This window comes from Sphaerodactylus townsendi, linkage group LG03 (assembly GCF_021028975.2).
Source record: "Sphaerodactylus townsendi isolate TG3544 linkage group LG03, MPM_Stown_v2.3, whole genome shotgun sequence".
Lineage (NCBI taxonomy): Eukaryota > Metazoa > Chordata > Lepidosauria > Squamata > Sphaerodactylidae > Sphaerodactylus > Sphaerodactylus townsendi.
The window spans coordinates 50796329-50817040 of record NC_059427.1 but is presented as its reverse complement, the minus strand read 5'-3'; the positions used below and the strand labels follow the sequence as shown (position 1 = coordinate 50817040).

Below are 20712 nucleotides of genomic sequence, written 5' to 3'. Positions count from 1 at the left end.
GCACAAGGGGCGCAGCTGCTTTGATCGGCGCCAAGCCAGCGTTTCCAAACCACGCTTCCCCAGCTTGGTTTTTTGGAAACGCCGTCTGGGAGCTGCTGCTGTGCGAACGGCAGCGGCTTCCAGGCGCTTCCCCCCCCCCCCACACTCCCTCCCTTCACTTACCTGCTCTCCGGCCCTCCAGCACGTTGCCGGGGCCTGGGGACACTCCCCCCTGCTCTGCGACGTGGAAGCAGGTGCGCAGGGCAGGGGAGGCGTGTCCCCAGGCCCCGGCAATGCGCCGGGGGGCCGGAGAGCAGGTAAGTCGACCGGGCAATGGCGCCCAGCAGCGCTGTCTTCCCGGTTCTTTCTGGGACCGTCCATGTGGACGGTCCCGGCGGTGTCTGGTCGGCGTCAGCAACGCCGACCCAAGCCCTTCCGCCTCCGTGCGGAAAGGGCCAGAGAGAGGAATTGGCTTCCTGAGGGATAGCTGGAATTCCTGCTCTTTGAAGCAAAGCGTGGGCTAGATGTACTTAGTGAAGAGGATTGTCTAGAAGTTAGTGTTTTAAGGAACTATTTTTGAAATAGTTACCTGAGGGTAAAAGCAAGGTCTTTTCAACCAAATAGTAAGACCAACTGAATAACATCATGAAAACTGGTGTGTGTATGTCTATTTAAAATAAATTGAATGTAATATCTTGAAGACAGTAAGCTAGCCAAGACCTTAGCCAAACTTGTAGCACTTATGAAGTGAGATACTATAACTGCTTGTATATAAGAACCACTCAATATCAGCCTTTTGTTTATTAATATTTGTTCTTTTGCCAAAATTATTTTTCTTTGTTCACATAGACAAAATCTTCTTGTTCCATCCTTTTACTTTAAAAAGGAATTATTTTGGTGTTCCCTCAGAGCGGTTTCTCTGCCTGACAGAGAGGTGGCCCAAGTTGAGCTGTTGAAAAACATTTTTACAGTTTATTGTAATTGTAAAAGGTGGGAAAATATGAAGTGAAAGAAATAAAGTAAAATCACCACATTCACACTACTGCATCACAATAATAATAGACCAAAGAGCTTCTCAGGCAAACCATATATGGCAGTTGGAATTTTTGGAGGGAAAAACTTCTCAGGGCATTAGTGCACAGAGGGAAGGCACTTGGAGGTGCAACACATGACCAAGGTGCCTGGTTCCTGCTCAGTTACATTAGCCCAATTATACTAGTACACTAGTTACGCTTCACCATGTAGGGTCTAAGATTCTTCTGGAAACTGTAGATGAAACAGTGGCTTGGAAGGGGGAATAAAAAATGGTGGGCTAATGGTGGATAGCCCCAACTAGTCTGATTTCATCAGATCTCCAAAGCTAACCAGGGTCAACCTGTGTAGCATTTGGATAGAAGACCCCAAGGAATACTTCGGTCATAACACAGAGGCAAGAAGTTGGCATTAGTCAGATATGACTCGATGGTAAAACAAACAAACAAATGTCCAAACACTCTTTCCCTGGTTTGCTCTCTGCATCAGAAGATGTAAAACTGACTTTGAAGCAACAGAAGGGTTCAAGGAGTTCAGAATGAAGGGAAGTTCAGCCTCTCTGGTCAGAGAGGAGCTGGCAAAAGAAAGAATTGACTCCCCTCTTTGCCATTTTTGCCATGGATCTGTGCAGATTCTGGCAGACTCCTTAGCATTTTTCCTGTCTTAGAAGCATATGCCTCACTCTGCTGAGACCAGATATGTGTTTTCCACTGAAACCAACAAAGACAAAGTTTAATGTAATAATGAAATGAAACACTTGCTGTACGGAATGACTAATATTACATTCTTCCCCCTTCTCTCTGCTCTACAGTATCCATTCTTGGATACTGTAGAATTGCCAAGATGGGGGATACATGCCATGGGTTTCATAAGATGATACTGTTCTATTTGTCATCAATTAGATTCTATGTTGAGGTTTTAGCTGTGTTAAACATATATTACTTTATTGTATTATTGATGTTCTAAATTCCTGTAAGCCCCCTCAGCCCAACCTTGGTTGAGAAGAGGGTGGGATATAAATTTAATGAAATGAATAAATAATAATTAAAATAGTTTTTTTCTTTAAACTAAAGCAGGAAAATGCATATTCCCATACATTACACATAAAGACAACCCAACATATATTCAAAAAGAAAAAAACCCAGTTTTGCTGTTGCTTCATGCTGATGACTGGAAGGCTTCAAAACCAGTTTTATGTCTTTTGAAACCTTCCTCTCACATCTAAACTCTTTAAATAAATGAAATACATATTATTCTATGACTGGTATCCACATTCATTGTTGTTATCGTAACAAACAAAATAACGTCGTTTTTTTCTTCATTAGTTCCAAACAAATGTGCATGTGTATTTACCCCTAAGGCATGCTTAACTTTCCCTACTGCTGTTGCTCTACTGTTTAGAAATGAAAAATCAGGTTTGTTGCTCCCACAGTGTTATATAAAATCCAGCTATGAACTGTCAAGCTGTGGTGGAGAGGGCTTTCTCTAAGAGGTTATAAACTTAGTGACACCAGTGTGCAGAATGATAAACAGAGATAGAAGCAAATTAATCTCCCTCTACAGATGAAAGTGAAGTGGGGAGGCCGAAAGGGAGTGCTGGAGTGGACCAAGTGGAGAATGGCTGAATTCTACCACAAGAGTCAACATTATTTCTGAACTGATAAAGAGGGGTGACAGACTAAAACAGTTAGAAAAAGAATCAAGATGATAAAAGGGGCTGGCACTGAGTGCGCTTCTAAAAGACAAATAATAACTGAAATTGTCAATTAATCTTTTCGATGGCTTTTATGGTCCTTCCTCCTTATAATTTTACCCTTGAGTTAAGTGAATTTAGTACCATGGAAAGATGCTGAGCTGACAGCTTGGATGCTTAAATGCACCGTGTCTGTCTGCAGAGTGGGCACACCGCAGGCAGCAGCAGAAGGCTGGTTTCCTCACCATCCCCCCACCCATCTATCTTTGACATAGAGCACAAAATGGCAGCTGCTTAGCCTTGTAGTACTGGGCTGCCCCTGGATCTACAATGGAGTGGCACACTTGGCTTCCATCCAGCCTTTTGAGTACTGAGCTGAGAAGAGTCCTGGGCCCAGTGCTATTCAATATTTTTTATCAATGACTTGGATGATGGAATAGAGGGCATGCTAATCAAATTTGCAGATGACACCAAATTAGGAGGAGTAACTAATACTCCAGAGCACAAGGTCAGAATAAAAAATGATCTGGGCAGATTAGAGAGCTGGGCCAAAACTAATAACATGGATTTCAACAGAGATAAATGTAAAATGCTAATCTTAGGCAGAAAAAAATAAAATGCACAGATATAGGATGGGTGACACCTGGCTTGACAACAGTGCATGTGAAAGGGATCTGGGAGTCTTAGTAGACCACAAACTGAACATGAGTTAGCAGTGTGATGTGGCAGCTAAGATAGTCAATGCAATTCTGGGGTGCATCAATAGGAGTGTCTAGATCAAGGATATAATAGTACCTCTTAATTCTGCATTAGACAGACCTCACCTGGAATACTGTGTCCAGTTCTGGGCACCGCAATTCAAGAAGGATATTGACAAGCTGGAACGGGTCCAGAGGAGGGTAGCCAAAATGGTAAAAGATCTGGAATCCATGCCCTACAAGAGAGACTAAGGGAGCTGGATATGTTTAGTCTGGAGAAGAGAAGGAGTTACATGATAGCCATGATTAAATACTTGAAGCGATGTCATGCTGGTGAGGGAGCAAGCTTGTTTTCTGCTGCTCCAGAGACTAGGGCAAGGAGTAATGGATTCAAGGTACAGGAAAAGAGATTCCACTGAAACATTAGGAAGAACTTCCACACAGTAAGAGCTGTTTGACAATGGAATACACTGCCTTGGAGTGTGGTGGAGGCTCCTTTGGAGGTTTTTAAACAGAGGCTGGATGGCCATCTGTCAGGATTGCTTTGATTGTTTCTTCCTGCATGGCAGGGGGTTGGACTTGATGGCCCTTGTGGTCTCTTCCAACTCTATGATTCTATGGGCGATTCCGCACATGAGTAAAATAGGTTCGACCCAGTTCCCTGAGAAGGGTACTAACCTAGGTTGAAGCCATTGTTGTTCCCCACTGCAACCAGCTTGATCCCAGCTCAGAGGGTGGAATCATCCTGTGCCTCTTTGCCGCTCCATTCTGATTGGCTACTGTTCTACGGCCATGTTCCGTCTATCCCCACACATGTTATAAAAAAAACTGCCACAGGAATGGAGGGACTAAGATGGCATTTTTTTGATTGGCCAGCTGTACGCATGCTCGAAACACTCAGCTGTGATTGGCTGAATGGGGGACTCCGGGCACCGGAGATTCCGCACTTTACTGGAATCGAGCTGAGTTCGAGCGTGGTTCCCTGAAAAAGTAGTAGTTCCCAACTGGAGTCAGAAATTTGACCGTTACACGGGGCGAAGCTGGTACAAAACCATGTTGATCCCAGTGGTTGTGGGGAGCACTTAGGTCGAACGCAGCTCGAACTTAGGTTGATAATGCAAGTGCGGAATCGACCTATGATTCTGTGAAAGAAGACTGCAAATAAGACAGGGTCATTCAGGGTCATTTTTGTATGATATGCTGATGACAAGCCTGTAGAGTATTGTTGGTATCTGGATCCTTTAAAATAGGCCTAACTTGATGTTTTTGTCAGACAATTAGCATTGTTTTCTCACCTTAACACAAAATGGTGATTTGAAAATCTCCATACGTGTATATAAATTGCTGTATAACATCCCAAGTGGAATCCAGTCCACTGAAGTTATATTTCACTTCCCTTTGCTCTCCTGGCTGCTGTTAAATATCCTTTTATTAGGTGAATGTCAGTACAAAAGTAGCTGAGCCCTTATTGTATTTCCTGCTTTTTCATATTGCAGTACAACAAGGGAACTATTTTGTTATGTTCTTTTGACTGTTCTTGATACTGAGGAAAGATCACTTGCCTTAAATGCATGGACTGACATTCATAATAAGGGTGGAATTGCAAGGCATGAGCATAAAGAGCAGAGGTATAAGCAAAGCACAACTGTAATGGTTCAGGTAAGGGCTTCCATAAATAAGTACCTTTGTGGTTACCTTTGTAACTGAAATGTGATATACTTGAACCAATAAAGTCATTGGCCCAATGGCAACTTCTGGGAATCTGGATCCTGGGACCAATACCCTGCCTGATTTGTTGGTGTGTTAGCCTTGATTTTTCTTATGGAAATCTTTATTTATTTAATCAATCCAGTTTACAGACTGCCCTTCCCCACATGGGCTCAGGGTGGCTTACAATATCAATTTGCAAACAATAAAACCAATAAAACATGCTCGTCCATATTCTGGCACTATTAACCTCTGCTGATGGATAATCAATCAAAATTGAAGTATAACCCCATAAAATCATTATTCTCACCATACACTATAGGAAGGGGAAGGGAACTGATGTAACTGATAATGGCTTTGGCACCATCATTTACTGACCTCAAGGTTGTTTCCATACTGTGATGCTTTTCCTTGTATAAGAGCATCCACACTGGGGTTACAACACTACAGCAAGTACCAAAAAGCCCTCTGGTGGCATGCAGGGGAATATGAGCATGCTGCTTTTGTAATTCTGTTTTAAAAGTCTTCTCCCCTACCTCCTTTACCTGGGCAAAGGATATAAAGACTTTGCAACCCTTCACAGTGTTGAAAGGCAAAGGGGGGGGGGGTTTCAAAGCACAAATGCTACAAAATCAAATGGTGCTAATGTGGCTGGGTGCTTTGAAAGTGTGCATGTTCCCATCCACATGGCTGCAAATCTGCTTTGACTGCAGTCTTTCAGGAAAGATGTTAGCAAAGAGGTTTGGCAAATATCAGAACAACGCAGAGAAAAACCTGGAAGGCAGATGAAATGAGGATGTCATATTATCCCTAAAAACAAATATGTTGCCTGCTCCAGTTTGGTTGCCAAAAGCTCTGTGTGGAAGCTGCTCCAGTTACATAGAATCATGAAGTTGGGGGGGGGGGGGAATTAGGTCATCTAGTGTTGCACCCCGGGCTGTTCAATAACAAGACTGTTTTCAGCTGATTGCTTTATTATGAAACTGCATCAGAAAATTAGCAATTTAGACTTCTACTGCCAGAACTAAGCATAGCCAATACTGCAAGCACCATCATATCCCATGTCACCCCCACGTCCTGTCACCATGTCCACTGAACAGTTCCCAAGTGGGGATGGTACCTCTCAAGTCCCAGGGTCTGCTGGAAGGAGAAACCATCTTCTCCCACTAGGGTCAAAACACCCTATGTTCCACACTACTGAGAGAGCTGCAAAAGCAGGTGACTAATGAGCTGATAACGATCTGAAAAAAAGGAAAGCAGTTTAACTGATGGGGAGAGGGGTTTCTGAACAGAAGCAGATGCCTGGGTCCGAGTGGGAGGTGAAACAGGATCAAACAGGGGCTGATCATGAAATATAGTCCAATGACCTATTTAATGAAGAATCAGCCTAGACCATCCTCTGACAAGTGTTCATCCAGTTGCTGTTTATTAAAGTCTGTCCTACTAATATCTAACATACAAATGTTCTCAGTCCCCCACAGCAAAAGAAATTCTAGGAGGACATAGTTGCTTCCCTCTAAGATCCCCACTACCTTCACCCCATCTACCATATCTTGCCTGTTGGTCAATATTAAGTCAAGCATGGCTGAACCCCTCATAGCTTTCTCCACCCTTTGGTGAAGGAAGTTGTCAGCCAGGCAGGTTTGGAACTTGAGTAACTGTGGACACTTTGTCTCCCAGTACGTATATGCCATTAAAGGTTTTGTATTTGTTGTTGTCTCCCAGCACACATCAGGGAAGTTAAAGTCACCCACAACTGCCAGGTCATGTTGTTTGAATAGGCAGCCAAAGAAAGGGGAGGAAATCCAAACCCAGCCTGAAAATCAAGCTAGGAACCAAAAAGGTTCAGGAGTCTAATGATTATCCATTAAAATACATTAAATATATATATATTATTGCACTGTCTATATTCTGAACAACAAAACACTACACATAAACTCTGAATAGAAAATATATATCCATATCTAAAAACAGAATGTTACAATATCACAAAATAGATCACACACAAGCACAAAGTATCAGTTGTAAAGATCAAATACATAACATCTCAGAATGTAACACAAAAAAGACTTGCCATGTTTCAATCCCACTGAATCATCTTCAGAGGTCAATAAACAACCCCCCCCCCCCACACATAGAACTACTATCAATCCATACAATTTTATTTACAGCCCAGCATACTTTATATAGGTCAAAAAACAACAAATGGTGTTTCCACAGGTATCTATGGTTTATACTGTAAATCTGACAAGGTTTCTATTCACCAGTAACTTTTTCACAGTAACAAAAGTAACTTTTTCACGGAACACCACTTGGCAAACCTGCCCTGGACTGTACTGAAATCAACGGTGTGTGGTCAAAAATATATCAAAGAGGCAGCATCCCTTATTTTCACCCAGATACTTTCCACTGGGCTGTCACTTGCCTCCAGTATCTTCTGACAAGCAAACCCTCTCCTCACATACAGTGCCACTCCATCTCTTCTTCAACCCTTATGGTTTCCTTGAGCAACTCATATCCATCCACTATTACATTCCAGTCATGGGAATCACTCCACCAAGACTCTGTAATGCCTACTGTTCAGAGCTAAACAACCTGATTTGAAGAAAGCTCACTAACCAAGCATCATGGGTAAGTGTACGGAAAGATTAAAACTTATAGTTTAGCAGCACTGAGGACTATGCATGTTCAAGGTGCTATTTGGATGCTATTTGAATCAGTTGCTATTTGAATCAGCATTCAGATGGTGAATGATCTGTGCTATAGTGATAAAGCCTGGAATTAATTGCCAATGGAATTCTATTACTTTATTATGAGACTCCACCCATACACCCAAGCGACTGTCGGGAATGTTGAGGAGTGGCAGGAGGAGACATGGCATGCGTACAAAGTCCCACAAGGAAAATGCTTCTCAATGTTACAAGGCAGGTAGACACCTCTCATCACAGGAAGGTGGCATCCTTGTGGCAAGGACAGCACATCTGCCAACTCTTAACTTCTAGGAGCAATTGTCTGCCTAAAGGAGCGGGTAGTGTTATCCTTTGATAAATTGGGGTAGATAGCTGGCTCAGTTTTTAGACTATCTAAACAAATGGCAATATGTATATATTTGTGTGTGTGGTTTGTATGTGGTGCTCCCTTTTGCAGATAGAAACTCATGTGAGAAAACACTCCTATTTTAGAACAATTTCCTGTTACAGTACTAACAAACAGGCATAGCAAAAACAAACAGAACAGAACAGTGTCTAACATTTTAAAACCACTAGAAAGTTAAACATTTTCTCTTGGGACCACTAGTTCAAAATTGGAAGAAGCTCAATTTCAGTAGCACTTGCCTCCTGGGTCTCTGGGGGTATCTCCACTGCACTGACCTCAGTGGGAGGCAGCCTGCACCTTAATCTAGTAATCTCATAGAGTTTATGGGTGAATCTTATTTGGCAGGGTTGACCTGTTGTTGGAATAACTAATCACAAGACTTCCCTTAAGTCTTGGGGATCAATTTTCATGTAGGTGTTACACTGTTGGCAAAGGGGGGGCATCCCTCCATACCCCTGCTGAGCAGTGGCATGCCAGGCAATTTTGCTGGCATCTAGAACTGGTTCTCTGCCTCAGGAATCAAGATGAGCCCCTCTTGGGCTGGTAGAAGTACTGCTGGGACTCAGTTTGCTCCCAGGCAGCAGACCAGGTCTAATACAACACTTCTTTCTCCTTTTTGCTGTCAAACCACATTCAAGTTACAGAGACTCCATAGGGATTTCAAGGCAAGAGACATTCAGAAGTGGTTTGCCATTGCTTGACCCTAGTGGTGCTCTGCCGTCCAAGTACTAAATGGGGCTGACCCTGCTTAGCTTCACCAGGTCTGCAGACAGCAGGCTAGCATGAGCTATCCAGGACAACCTTCCTCTTCTCTCTGCAGAAAGACAATACCTTTTTGTTGGCACTCAGGCCAAGAGTACTCACTACAGCTGGGATAGGATGCGTTGGACCTTGGATGAGCCCAAGCCCATATTCTGAAACATGGAATGCCAATTTCAAGGATATTTTCACAAGTAATTGTATGAATTTATTTTAGTCCAGAATGCATCACTGTTGAAGGATGTTCATACTGCAGAAAAAGCCAAAGGGGCCCAGTTGTAGTTAATGTCCTCGTTTTTTCATTATTTCCAGACCCAGGAAATGTAAAGTCAGATTTTACCACCAGTTGGTTTGTAAAAATTGAGGACTGTTCTGACACGTACAAGTACGTCCCACGACATTAAGTGGGATTTAAGCTTGAATGCTCACGATAGCCTCGGTTTCCCCAGGTTTTTTTAATGGGCGGGCGACCACATTTACTCGCCACAAAGGACTGTCGGGTGCAGAGCGGAGCTGGTCCCCGACCCACTTTGATATTTGAAGGTCAGATAAAAGCAAAGCGCATCGAGAACTCAGCGGTTTCCTGCCTAATGGCAGAACCCGAGAAGAGCTGCCGCCACTGGCACACCGCATCTTCGCGTTCCTCTACGAACCGCACATGCGAGCCTTGCCAGTTTTAAGGCTTGGCAGCAGGCATTGCCCTTTTAACAGCACGACTGCCTCCTTGGCTCTGGGCCTCCCTTCTCTCCTCCTCCTCTTCTCCAGTGCGCCGTTCTGCACAGCTCTGCGCGCCCTCTAGAGGCAGAAGCCGGGGGAGCAGCGGCGGCAGCCCCCTTCGAATGCGTGTCTCCGTCTGTCTCCCTGGGAAGTCAGATCGAGGCTGGAGTTCCATTGGAACCCTGCGCTGCATTCCATTCCATTCATGCTGGGCAGTGGCAGCAGCAGCCACCGAAAAGCGAGCGAGGCGCGGAGCCCTGAGTTGCAACGGGGGGGTTGTTTAAGTACGGAGTGTAATTATGGCAGGGACATCCGAAGCAAGCTTCGATGCAAGCTGTAAGTCGCACGATCTAACTTTCCTCCTCAGCCTCTCCCAGGATGCGTATTTTTTTTTTAAGCAGTGATTTTGCAGAGGGGTGGGGGGACCGAAAAGGTTGGGCGAGCGGATTGAAATGCCTCCCCCCACCCTCGTTTCTCCCGCTTGGTCCGTAGTAGTTTCTCCCCATAGGAGGGAGCGACACATTTACACACACAAGCGTGTACAGAGACTGGGAGATTGTCCAGCCTTTCTTCGGTTCGGGAAACCCGGCGCTTGTGCCGCGGAAGCTTTGCAGGTCCGCACGCGGCGAGATGTGGTCGTTACTTCGGTATTTATTTATCGCATGCTGGGGGGGGGGGGGGGGGGAAGCGGAGTTTGCGGGATTCTTTGGCTGGGTGGGATCGTCGTTGCCGTGTGAGTGTGTATTGTGTGTAGACGTACCGTGCTGTGTTACCGCTGGAAGATCGTAAAGTCGGGAAAGCGCGTGTGTGTGTGAGAGAGAGGCACACACACGCATACCAGGCAATGTGGAATGGGGGTGGGGAGAGAAGGAAGAGGCTCGTCTCTTGGCCAAAACTGATCTGCGGGGACAGGGTGGCTGGGAGGCTTTCCCGAGGGAAATCACATCCGCTTCAGCAAGGGACTGGCTGGGTCTCCCCTTAAAATGGGCCAGCCGGGCTCGGAGCGGCCAGAGTTGACAATGAGACGTGAAGAGCGTTTGCAATTAAAAGTGTGCGGCGAAACGAGGGAAGCGGCTCGCCTTTGAAATTGACTAAAAGGGCGTGTGTAGTTGGCGGCGGCGGCGGCGGCGATCGCGGGGAGGGGGGGGGGGATGGCACGGAAAGGACTAACGGACCAGCATGTGGTGGTAGCAGCAGCCACGCTCGGCATAGAGGCGCGGCAGGGAGATCGGACCGGGGCGGGAGGGAAATAGCTTTTTCTTGAAAAGCCTCCGATGCTGAAAAATGAGCCCCCGCTGCTTCCCTGAATGGGAAGGACCGAGAGGGGGAAAAAACTCTCCCATCGCCACACCATGCCTCGGCAAAGGGAAAAGGTACGGGGGGGCGGGGGGAACTGCAGCAGAGCCGAGCAAGGACGGAGATAGCGGAGTGCATGCGTGGCGGGGATGCGGGGGGGGGGGGGGATATAGCGTGGTGGAGCTTCTGCTGCTGCCAAGCTCTTTCCGCATTTACCTTGCGTTTTTAGGGCTTTTCCCGCCCCAGGAGCCGCTTCTATCTCCGCCTTGCTCCGATCGCAAGGGAGGGAGAGCAGCATTTTTTTTGCAGGGAGGCTCCGCAAGCCGCATCGCGCCACTTTGCCTTTCTTTTTCTTTCCCGGGGCTTGGATGAGGAAGGGGATCGGAAGCTGGCGCTGGCCTTGGGCAGGAAGACGGGATTGGGAGGCTGGCAAGGAAAGGGAATCGGCTTCGCAGTGCGAAAGTGACTCGGCTCGCCAGTCATCCGCGGCGCAGTGGAGCCGGCGGAGATTGTCCTGTCATTTCCAGCAGCGATTTCCTCTTTCCTCGGTCACCTGATTTGGACAGGGAAAAGTTTGATCGGAAACATCCTCCCCCGTCCTTAGGGCCATCATGGAGCGTGGGTGAAGGGAAAAACACCCAGTTTGGTCGGGTCTCAGCTTCAGATGGTGCTCTTTTTTGCCCCTTTGAATGAATGCCCACCCTGCTCAGTGCTCTTATCTGTTTTCAGCCCCCTCCCCGCGCGGTTTTGGTGGCACTGCTGATTTCGGGACCGAGTCTGCCCCACCCACTCTCCCCGTTCACTCCCGTGAAGTGCCTGAAGTTGAGGAACTTTGCCTACTGAGGGTGCCGTTCAATTGGCAAGCTTGGGTGGATTGTTGGCTCTGGACTTCAGCTGACCAGAGCCTGGAGAGGGATGCTGCCCTTACACTAGAAGGGTGCTGGTTTGCTGCTCCCTGGGGACACCGGACTGGAGCCCTAGTAGTTGCCAGAAGGCTCCCCCTCCTCCTTTCCAGGAAATAGCTGTTTTTGCTGCCTTGTCATTTCCCTTGGTGGCTTATGGGAGCCAGACTGACCAGTCCAGTAGCCAGCTCTTCATTGGGGTGGTGGCTGGCAACATTGGGTAGGTCTTGAGGCAGATTGCTGAGCACTATCTGTAACACTTTCTCTGTTTTTCCATCATATGGTGTTTAAAAAAGAGGGAGAGAATCTATTGAATGATGTATAGGGGGGGAATTCAGGAAACCTTTGCATAGAGCTTAGAAAAACACATAGCACCATCTTAGGGCTTATTCATTCATGAATTATTCTCCCTGATTATGGTGTGTAGTTTAGGAAAGGCTTCCATGCTCTGCCATCCAACAACAAGCTTCCTTGAACAGACGATAAATATAGCTCTGTTGAGTAAATGAGAAAGGGAGGGTTTTGTAGGTGTTATTCATAATGCATATGGATCAGCCTGAACAATAAACAACGGCAGCAAAAATAGGAGGTTGTAATCTACCCGGAACCCTTGGGGGAAAGGCAGGGCATATATCTAAATAAATGCGTGATCGATCAATCAAGCAGAACCGGTAATGTGGCACTTAAGGAAAGCAGCTCTTGTTTGCTTGTTGGTTTTGCAGAATTGCTTCCATAGAGCCATTGTGCTAGTGGTTGTGTCCTGTAGTGTGGGCATGTGATATAGAGAGGAAATCTGGGTCCAGTGTACACATGCCAGGCTCCTGTGTTATTTGACTCCTTGGCAAATTTTCAGATGCGGGCTCAGTCCAGTCGAGAGCTGAGTGTTTAATCCTCCTTTTTTCTTCCAGTTATCACCTATACTGGTCCTTCCTTTCCATCCAGTGAGCTTCTTTCTTTTCACTGGACCAAGGTGTTTATGCATATTGATTATCTGTATTGACAGGCTCTGGTTTGGGGTGGGCATGTGAAGCAGTGAGTGAGACAGAATTCACATGAGATTGGTGGCTATAGAGTGGGGAGTGGTTGGAGCTCCCCTTTCCCCCATGCCTGTGTGGGCTGAAGAGTCACATCTTCGATGTCATACACATTAATGTTGATGACCGTCCATGTACATACAGACTCAGGAGGGAGGAAAAGTTCAACTCGCAGCTGGCCCTTAAGCAGGTAGTCTCTCCTTTCTGCTTAAGATGAAATCTGTGAGCAGAGAGTCTTCTGAGAATACAGTGGGCTGTGGCCCTTTTGCTGGTGTAAAAATTATGCATCTGTATTCATGGGGAGGGATGTGCAATGGAGGAGCTCAGGCAATTGACTGCATCAAAGGTTATTCATTTGAAAACACCATTTCCTTCTGTATAGCATCTAATTGCTTCCTGAACAATCTCAAGGTCTTTTGTATGTACTCAGTGGGCAAAATGAGTGGCTTGATCTCTTTCTCTCTCTGTTAAGAGGCTGGTGACCAAATTGTGCAGAGTGGGGAAGTTAAAGAAAATTAGTAGGTCAACAGACTCCCAAGCTGATGCAGAGATAATTCCTTAAGTGATTACAAACATACGTTTTTTTAAAAATGTCTTTTGCTACAGACTCTGTTTGCATTTTTCAACTTGTTTTATATTAGTAAATTACAGTGTTAGCAGCGCTGAGACAATATCAAGGCTGTGTGGGTGGGAAGAAAGTTTGGATCCAAAATGTGCAGTTGTGTAGCAGAGCAAGACACTGTGGGGAGTGCTAGATGGTAATTCGCTGTGTCCCATTTTGGAGCTGTGTTTTTGTTTTCGATTCTGCTGAAACCTTCCTTTAACTAGATCTGTCTGTTTGGATTAAGATCCTGGCGTGCATAAACCATGTATGTATTCCTCTCCAGTAGATTTTATAAAAGCAATAGCCAGAAGGCAATTCTTGCTGTTTGCAGTTGGATCACTGTTCTTTCTGTTCTATATGTATAGTGCCATAAGAAGATTTATAGGGACCCTAGATGAATCACTCAGTTCCCTCCCCCCATGAATTAAGCCTTAGCCATTGTATATATATATATATGTGATATAGCCTATGCATTCCTATAAGTGTGCCATAACGTTCTGAAACCTAGGAGAAGGGGTCATATTCTATGAGAGCACATATGCTTTGTGTATATCAAGGTCCCAGGGCCAGTCCCCGGTATCTCTAGCTAAAGAGGCTGCTAGGTAAGGTCTTTCTTTCCTTGAAACCTCCCCCAAAAATGCTGCAGCTGAAAATAGACAGCATTGACATAACTGATTTAGCATAAATGTTTCACTTGTTCAGTAACACAGTAGTCATTTTATTTAACACCAAACCTAAACAAAAATGTATTTTAAGCTGTTTAGCCTGGATAGTTATTTATTGAAATATGGACTTACAATAAACTATATTTTGCATTTCTTTCAAGATGCTCTCACAACCTTTAAACAGAAGAAGACAAACTTTTGAGATGAAGGGTCATTTTTTGCTTCATCAAAGCCCTTGTTCCTTACCAAAAAGTGTAGAAAAAACTGCCAAATATGATATTGGTTATGGGTTTTGTTTTTTGTTTTTTTTAAAAAAAACAGTCCCTACTAGTCCTTAACTTTCAGTGTATGGGAACTTGGACTTTCTTCCTGACATTAATCATGAAGATGGGTCACCCAGATTTTAGCAGGATTTTCGTCCAAGTAAAACTTGCAGCCTTTGTAATTAGGACATTGTTGTAAACACTGTTGTGCTATTGTAATTACAAGTCATTTTACAACTGGATGTATTATTATTAATTTCAATTTATTATTTATGATGCCTAGCACTAGCAATGCATATAAAGCTCTATGTGGAAAAAGGAGAGATTCTTCTTCTAAGGAATTATGTACTTTAATCTGGTTATCCTTTTCACTTCAGCAATCGATATTATATTGTGATCCTGTATTATCAGTAAAATTAGTTCTACATTTATTTTTGATAGGAAGATGTCACTGTCCGAGTGCAACTTCTTAAATATGGCTGACAGGTTGCTTTGAAGTTGTTCCTGTGATGCCTTAGAGGGAAAGGGTATGAGAAAGACATGGCTATTTTGAGGCACTTCCAGATTCTTAACATACCAATGTGTTTCTCATGAGCAGATAAGGGTAGCAGTCCCTTCCATGTTAGGAGTCCAGGCAGTGAGTGATTTCTTTCAGTAACATAAAGTAAGCTTGGCATTTGATGACTGAAAAATAATATGAAAGGCAGGCTTTGAAGAACCCTTTCCTCAGGCAAACTTTTCTGTCATGGACTCTCTCTCTCTCTCTCTCTCTCTCTCTGTGCCTGTGTGTGTGTGTGTGTGTGTGGCAGTGGACAGAGGTCTACACTGTTTATCTCCTCGTGCTTCTGGTTATGAATCTGGTTTTGCTGCAAATCAAGAGTCATCAAATCTGGATGATGCTTGCAATGGTGTATCGGGGAGACCCAAATCTTGCTTCTATCCATAGCTTGAAGCTCGTGTCTTGTTAGAAGCAGAAAGGGAGCTGGTTTGGGAGGGGGGCACATACTTCTAATGAAAGTGTTGGGCTTCAAGGAAGACAGATGGGGTGGGGGCTTAGGGTGTGGCTGCTTAATGTTTAACCAGGCCAAACAGCTTAAATATGACCATGTCTGGGCTTTGTGTCTCGCCCTCAGTATAAAACATTGCTAGACCTCCCTTTCTGTTTCTGACCCCTAAAGAACAGTGGTTTCAAGAGCAGCAAAAAACACTCTGGTCTGTTCCTTATAAGAACTAAGTGCATTTTGGACAACTGGAAGATCTTTCATCTCAGACTGGTGACTTGACTTCTGTCTCAAGGGAGGATTTTTGAATGAGCAGCCTCAGCTGTTTGGTTCTTGGGGAGGCAAAAGTCCCCTGTGGCCAGGTCAAGTCCTGATTGCAGGATACCGTGATTGCTGCAGCATCTTACTCATTTTAAACCACATTGCTATCCTTAACATTCTCTGTTGTAGTAATAATAATAGCATATATACATACAGGCCCAGAGGCACTAAGTATCTATATCCCTTAGACATTTAGCTGCCCTTCAGTGATTGTACTGCTATCCTCCCAGCACCCTTGTTAAGACAGAACCATGTTTTTGTCTCTGTGAAATGGTGAAGTGAGGCATAACAGTTTTGTTTTGCCTTATTGGGTTGTCGTGAGGACAGTATGTGAAATTGGGGCATCAGGTGAGCATGTGTTTCTGATTCTCCTCTGGTGTCAGTGCCATTCTGCTCCACAGGAGGATAGATGCAGCAAACTCTTTTGCTTTATCACAGCAGAATGTGTCTGTGTGCCTGAGTGGAGGGATTGGATTGAAGTATGAGGCAATACACTAAGATTTGCTCTTTGCGGAGCAGAGGGTGAGGGAATGAAGAAGATCTTGCAGGCTTGCTGGAGCAAGCTACCAGCAGCCAAATGACATCCAGGCTAAGATTGTTCTCCTCTTCCTGTTGATATTAAAAGCCTGAGCAGAGCCGTAGATATAAACTAATTGCAAGAGCCAAAAGACTCTTGGTCCTTGACTTTTAGTCCCAAGATTACAGCCTTGGGCCTGTATTAGGCAGCATCACCCACCAGGAGATGGCCAGGATGTGCATGGGGTTTTTTTGGTTGAATTTTTGTTGTTGTTGAAGTTGATTTTATTTGGTGCTTTTTCCTATGAGCCTCTTTTGGTCCCATGGGAGGAAAAGCAGTATGCATACATACATACATACATACATACATACATACATACATACATACATACATACATACATACATACATACATACATACTGCTGAGTTGTCTTTGACGATCATCTGAAGGCTTCTGTTCAATTGTTGAAGTATATTATGGTCTAATTGCTGGGGGCACTTTGAGGCAGCCCTTTTACTGGCTTCCTGTTGCTTCCCAATGTGTTAGAGATTGTGCTTCATTACTCCACGTCGTATCTGAGTCATATTTCATACTTTATACCTCACATTGTTTGCTGCAGGTGCTCTGGTCTTTGGCACTGCAAACAATAGTGTACTCTACACATGCATGTGAATGGACACACTGCCTTATGTATATGCCAGGAAGGCCATCAGTGCGCTCATGTATGCTATGTGGGTGTTTCAGGGTACACATCCTTAATCCGCACTTTGCATCTACAAAAAGTGCAAGGTAGACTGATGTCCCCAGATTTTTCAAATTCTGCTCTAGTATGATCCACTTGGAATTGGTTTTTCTAAACTAACTGATCTGTAGTTATCTTTGATGTGAGGATACTTGTCTGTGGTGTCTGATTATGGCACATTGTATTCCATATGTTATATTTCGGTGGGGTGCAGTGGCTAAGACTCTGGACTTGTTTATGAGAAATCCAGGTTTCTATCCCCACTCATGTAGATTACTGGTGGGTCTTGGGGAAGTTTTCGGGCATGGGTTGTGAGACTGACAGTGCAGACCTAAAGACCATTCACTTCAGTAGACTTAGAAGTGTGTAGCTTTGAACTGTAAGATGCTGTTTTTGGAGCTCTGCAGAGAAAGGGCATAATAAATATAGTAAATGTGATACTTGGGAGCAGAAAATTCTACTTCTTTAAAAGGGGTTGAATTAAGTCAGACTGTGTTCTGAATTCCTTGAAACTTTCCAGTGAGATGATTGTTGATGACAGGCAAGATTCTTTGAAATACGGTTGTCCCTTCTACATCTTGACTTTCTAAATAACGGTTTTCGTTTATATGGGTGCCCCCAACATGAGCACCCCCAAAGTGGGGCCCAGTACCACAAGGGGGCTGCTGCTGAAACTGCCCCCATGCCTGCTGCTGTAAATGCTGCCATCTGCCACCTTTGGAGCAGACCCAGAGAAGCCGAATAACTGGTGTTGCCGCACACAGGCCACCAGAAAACCTACAGCCTCACTGCTTGCTTTCACCTGAAGGCAGCCGCCTTGTCTAAAAATTTTTTTAGATGGCTTTCCAAGTCGGAGGTGGGGAGGTGGGGTCACTGTGCCAGTGATGGGACAATTGTATAACATACTCTGCCAACAACAGTCTTACCAGGCAATGAGGTTCTGCCTCAGTGTTCCTGCTGAGGAGATAGTGGTTGTGTCCTCTCTAGAGCATGTTCTCAGCGAGGCTTTATAAGTATGGCTGGTGTCACAGGGAACAATCGAAGAGTGATAACAGGGAGCTTTGTTAAGGGACATTCTGAATAAGCCTAGAAGTGGACAGTGATGAGTCTGATCTTCATATATGTGAGTGAGTGTATGAAAAATATGTGAATTCTGGATTAATGGCATTATAGGCCAGAGATGGCAAACCTATGGCACAGGTGCCAGAGGTGGCACTCAGAGCCCTCTCTGTGGGCATGTGCACACAGAGTTTGTCACGTGGGGGGGAAATCACCCCCCCCCCCACACACACACATCTAGGCTGGCCTGGGTCGCTGGACTTGATTTGTGTGCACCTCAGCAACCAGGGAGGACTCGGCTGCCGGGCCTGGTGCCTGTGCTCCAGCTGGCTGCTGCCCCGGGGGGGGGGGGGGGCGCAGTGGTGGCAGAGAGGCACAGAGAGGCACATGTGGGACTTGCTGGAGGCTACAGCAGGCTGGCCCCTGCTTGAGGGGATTATTCAGGTTAAATTGCCGCGTTGGCACTTTGTGGTAAATAAGTGACTTTTGGGTTTTCAATTTGGGCACTCGGTCTCGAAAAGGTTCACCATCACTGTTATAGGCGGTTTTCACATACTTCCCTTTCGTACTCAATGCCTCCCTTCTGGAGATGTCGCCGGCATCTTGCACAATGATATCATGTATGTGGGAACAGAACAGTTGTTAGTCTGGATGTATAGAAGTGGGGTGTTTGTTCAGAAGCCTGTTCTTTTAGGTTAGGGGGCGGGTAAAATATATATTCTTAACCAATTCAGTTCATCTCGAGCGTGTGGTAATGCCTTCTCATGAAGGATGTCTTGTGACCTGCTGAGAGATGTGGGTCTAGTTTCACCTGAGATGAACAGTTGCTCAGCACTTCTAAGGAGCGGTCAATCAGTGTGTTTAGAAAAGAGCTAAAGAAATCTCACTGCTGCTCAAATAAAAAGCTCAGTCATGTCTGTGTATTTCCTCCTGGAGCAGCCATTACTTTTGGATGATGTGTTTCTTTTCTAGCCTGACCTCTGCTGTTTTGCTTTTATGTCATCCCCTGTTTCCAGACCCTTTAAACCTCAGGCATATGTCTCCTAGATAGCAAAGAAACATTACTGACTATTTTTGAGAGAGTAATGTGCGTGTTAGTGGGTTTAGTCCTTCATTTAACAGGGGCCAGAAAAGCACCTGTCCAGCTTCTCCTATGTTCCCTATAGATCAAAATGTTTAAATTCCCTTCCAGCTGCCTGAACAGCTTCTGTAGTCAGACCACAGCCTAAATTAAATGTGAAGTTTTTTTGTGGGTTTTTTTTTACCCTTTCATTTTTGATAAATGATGCTTGGTGAGTTTAGAGTATTGCATAATTAACCTCTTCATGATTAGGTTTGCGACCAATGAGGTTTACAGTTGTCAAGGTTATCTGTGCCTTTGTTGAACATATTTGCTTATCTCCCCCTCCCCCATGATTGTAATGTCTGTGAAAGGAGTGCCACATGGTCTGCCCTCATTTACTGGTGAGTAACTGAGAGGCATAGTGACAGGATGATGCGATGACCAGTGCGTTTCACCCCTCTCTGTCTTAGATGAAGGTTATAAACATTAAATGTTTTTCTTTTGGCTTATTCTGAAAACAAGTTGTTCTACACTGCAAGTCTGGATAAGGAATCTAAAGGCTGACTAAGCGCTCTGTCCCTGAAACTGTTCTCTCTGGCCCTACAACATTCCTGAGAGAAGAGAAAATGTTTTGTATTTTGTAAAGTCTGGGGACAGCTGCTGGCATTAAGAGGCAACTCTGGGATCTGTGCATTACTCCAAGGGAAACCTGGAGGTAGGAACTTTGGGGGTGGACCAGGAAAATCACATGAGTCAGAAAAGGCTGACAGCCAAACCCCTGAAGAAAGGTATATAAACACAATGTAAACTTGTATCAGGTTGCACAAGATCTGGAAACTAATTTCCCTTTACTTCTGTTTTGCTGTCTATACAGAGAATAAAACTCAGTTGGGCTTTTCACTGCTTTGTGTGATTATTGGTTGAATTTCACACAGGAAAAATGGACCCTCGGCCTGTAGGGCCAATAGTGGGGACAGAGGCTGTGTGTAGTTTTGGGCTATCAAGTTCTCCACATTAGGGGATGCTCAGTTACCCGCTGGTTTGGCTTTCACCTATTTTGCCAGTGGTGATCAGGCAGCATAATTATCAATGGGCTGCTCAGCTGTTCATGACTGGCAGGGAACTTTTAAAAGGGGAAGAATGAGCAGCTGATTGAGGGATCAGCTGGGGGTCAGTGTCCGAGTCCCCCTTCCCCAGTCTTCACTGTGCCCCTGCAGTGTTGAGAACAACAAAGCTTTGAGTTAGCTTCCGATTTCAAACCTCCTCCCTCCCTCTGTTTTGCTTTCAATTTTCCAGCTGTTCAGGGACACAAGCAGAGTTTTCCAGGGCAGATTAGAGGTCAACTCCCAGCTGATTTCCTACCTCAGAAACCAAGAAACAAAGTTAGCAACAATAGGATAGCTGCCAACCTGCATGACAGTTGTGTGAGTTGTCTGGGGCTCTCACAAACATATTGAGGAATGGGAGAGTCAAAAGTGGTATGTTTGGCTGCTGAATATGTTTGTTGGAAAATTGTCTGGTTTCTCTGCCCTGGACCACTGAGTTTTCTGCTGGTCCTTTCCTC

At 45.0% G+C, this 20712-nt stretch overlaps 1 protein-coding gene across 1 annotated transcript in view; it reads left to right on the top strand.

The window, feature by feature from the left end:
* The first annotated feature begins 9793 nt into the window (after positions 1–9793).
* PLXNA1 (plexin A1) overlaps positions 9794–20712 on the top strand; it is a 515790-nt gene continuing 504871 nt past the window's right edge. Inside the window, 1 exon segment of the mRNA XM_048489929.1 lies at positions 9794–10017. The gene's annotated coding sequence lies outside the window, so the exon portion shown is untranslated.